Genomic DNA, 3,049 nt, shown 5'->3' with positions numbered 1-3,049 from the left:
GGAGTAAAGGCATGTGACACCACCCTAGGCAATTTTTATTCCCTTTTTTGAAATCTAAGTTGACTGTTTATCAAAATAAAATCTTGACAGCAAAAAATCTTGAAAACCAAAATAAAATCTTAATAACCAAGTCAAAATTGTTTTGATTATCAAAATTTTGTTTTCTTATCTGTAAAATATGTTGTAACAAATATATAAAGTGGGTGAAAATTGGATAACATTTCAAATGTAAAGTGCTAGGCAAGTATAACCTATGGTTATCCATCATCATCCCATGGTAAACTTGAGTCTCAATGTTTCTTTTAATGTTATTCTCACAGTTACTGATTTCCTCTCTCAATCCCATTATATAATGTACCATGGACTGGTATAGCCGTCTTTCTATAAGAAAGAAAAATCGCTGAGCGAGAACCTTTTTACTTTTCATTAATGAATGTCTCTGTAGCTGACTGGGAAGTTCTGCCTACAAATCCTCAGACAATGAGGAGGACATCTCGGGCTAGTGTGGCACCTTGTAGTGTTTGAAGGTCAGTGCTGGGAACCCAGGTGAAGCCACTCAAATGAGCTATGCATGCTTTGTTACCTGTAAAGTCTGATGTTAGTTTTTACCCTGTGATTTTAGAAGTGTTGTTCAGTCTTGGGGCTGGAGTTTTTAGAAGTGTTGTTCAGTGATTAAGAGCACTGGTTGCTATTGCAGAGGACTGGGGTTTAGTTCCATATGGCAGCTAACAATCATCTATAATCCCAGTTCCAGAGGATCTGGCACCCTCTTCTGTCCTCTTCAGGCATTACACAGCACAGGTATACTTACATACAGACAAAATACTCATATACATAAGATAAAAATAAACAAAAACTTTTAAAAATTTTAAATAGATCAGTGGGCAAAGAGGGCAGATTGCCTTTCCCAAAATGTCGCTGTAGAGCTGGCTTGATCCCATGAATAATCAAGTATTTCTCCTTCCATTTCTCCTCCCATTCTAGGGATTTTAAAATGTTTCTAATGAGCATGAGTTTCAGGTTATCCAGATAAGGATATCTTGTGTGTTCCTACCTTGAACTCGGATGTGTAATAAAGTAAATCAATGAACATTTCAGAAAAGTAAAGACATACATGTGTCAAAGAGTAGAAACTAGACCCTAAAACAAAATTAATAAATAATACTCTAATAAAGGAGTTATAAGTTTTCCTTAACTCGTCAGAGACATCTCTCCAGAACCAGAAGAGTCAACTGAGGTGTTATCTTTGCTAACATGAGACCTTTTTTTAATTTAAAATATTTTATTTATTATTTTTTATTTTATGTGTATGAGCATATTGCTTGCACGTACATGGGTGCATACATGTCGTGCAATGCCCACAAAGGTCAGAAGAGAGCATTGGATCCCCTGGTACTGAAGTTATGGACAGTTGTTAGCTACCATGTAGGTGCTGGGAATTGAACCCTGGTCCTCTGCAAGAACAGTTGGTGCTCTTAAATGCTAAGCCATCTCTCTGGCCCCTAAGTAAGAGACACTTTTGTGACAGGTATTTTCTTTTTTATTCAAGTATTATCTCTTCCATTGCTGGAAGAATTTGTTTCCCATTCCACAAAAGACTGTATTACAGAAAACTACACAGTGGCCTCAGAACATGCAAGCAGTAAGTATAAGGAGATTCCTTTGTCTCAGTGGAAGGAGCAATCCTGACAACTCCACTTCAGGTCCCTAGAGCCTCAGCTCACCAGCTTAAAGTTTGATGGAAAAAACAAAAACAAAAACAAACAACCACCAAGGTGGAAATGGACATCTGTGTGGGAATCAAACTTCGTCTCAGCCAAAAAACCAGGAAGAGATTCTGTGTGGAAATTATAAAAGCTTATTAAAAGGGTTTAAGATACACAGGATCTTGAATAAAAAGAAGAATTTGGGGACTTAAGATTGAAATTGATTGAAGAGTAAAAGTGTTGCCCTTATTTTTACAGTGATCATACCACCTGCAACTTCTGTCCTCATCTATTTTGTGATAGATGTAGAACTCTGGAAAGGGCTTGCATTTCTGAACTGAGTTTTGGATTTTAATGTCTCAATGAGTCATATTTCTTAAATAAGTCTGGTTGAAAATAGTTTTTATAATGAGTTTGGAAAGATATTACCAAGAAGAACAGTTGGGTCTCTGAGGAATGTGCGTGCTAGCAGTCACCTACCAGCTGGAGCTGAGCTACAAGACTCTTTACCTTATTTTTTACTGGAGGCCAAACAATGTATGACCTATAAAATATATAAGTAACTTTTTCTATAAAATTTTGGAATAAGAAGCAAAAAACTCTTATACATTTTCCTTTTTATCCTCAAGGAAGACAATTATGCTACTTTCTTTTTAAAAAGCATTTAAGGGCCAGACAGATGGCTCATTCAGGAGTAGTATTTGTGGCCAAGACGGACAACCTGAGTTCAATCCTTGGGATCCACATGATGGAAACAGGGAACCGACTTTGGCGGACTGTCCTCTGACTTCCACACATGTTGTGTCACATGGATAAATAAATAAATAAATAAATAAATAAATAAATATCATTTAACAGTTTTAAGTACATTTACTAATACTGTCTACTCTGGAGGTATTATGTTGTTCCCAAAGCTAAAATGATAAATACAGACCCCCACCTTCAAGAAAAATAGCCTTACACAGTCTCTGGAGAGAATGATCCTTAAACCATGGTGTTAAGTGATAGAGCAGATGTGTCATAAAGCGCCATGGTGGAAGATTTAACTAGTTCTTCTTTGGAGACCCAAGGACCTTTGAAGAGGAGTTATCATGGAATACTGAGAGGTATTTAAAATAGGGAAGCTTTGTAGACTGCATATGTCAGAAAAAAATGTAATTACTTACCTTCCAACTAAAGTATAATAAAACTATAAGTGAATAATCAAAACTGAGAGAAACACTGATACATTGCATGGGAAAGCTGTTCCATGCTAATCAGAACATCAAGAAAACAAATGAGAACAAATGCTGTCAGGGATGCTTAGAAAGAGGAAGCTTTAGTCACCGCAAGGTGGAGTAAAA

Source organism: Nannospalax galili, unplaced genomic scaffold (genome assembly GCF_000622305.1).
Source record: "Nannospalax galili isolate Female #2095 unplaced genomic scaffold, S.galili_v1.0 scaffold441, whole genome shotgun sequence".
Lineage (NCBI taxonomy): Eukaryota > Metazoa > Chordata > Mammalia > Rodentia > Spalacidae > Nannospalax > Nannospalax galili.
The sequence above is the reverse complement of the archived record's forward strand: the minus strand, read 5'-3'. Positions refer to the sequence as shown.